At 52.7% G+C, this 300-nt stretch overlaps 1 protein-coding gene across 1 annotated transcript in view; it reads left to right on the top strand.

Moving 5' to 3' along the window:
- The window catches only part of LOC119585181 (homeobox protein SIX3-like), a gene marked incomplete at both ends in the record, with an annotated part of 23,691 nt that overhangs the window by 1,349 nt on the left and 22,042 nt on the right, over positions 1–300 (top strand).

Raw genomic sequence — 300 nt, forward strand, 5'->3', positions numbered from 1 at the left:
TATCCCCTTCCTCCTTAACTCCCTGAATCAATAACGGCCCCTCCCGTCGCCTCTGAGATGACCCGGAAAATCGTCCTCATCAAAATCCCGAGTTAATAACGGGCGATGTACGATAATCCGCGGCTAATGCAGGTTAATGCCAGACTTAATGCGGGTTTAGCGACCGCCGTCCGGATGCGAGACACACAGAACGAGGAGTCCGCCGCGTAAATTTCCGAAGCGCATTTAGCGGGCTGGTTATTTTAGAGGTAATTTGAGACTGTAGATCAGACAGGTCACGCGTCCGGCGCTCGATGTCAC

The sequence above is a fragment of the Penaeus monodon genome, chromosome 19, assembly GCF_015228065.2.
Source record: "Penaeus monodon isolate SGIC_2016 chromosome 19, NSTDA_Pmon_1, whole genome shotgun sequence".
Taxonomy (NCBI): Eukaryota; Metazoa; Arthropoda; class Malacostraca; order Decapoda; family Penaeidae; genus Penaeus; species Penaeus monodon.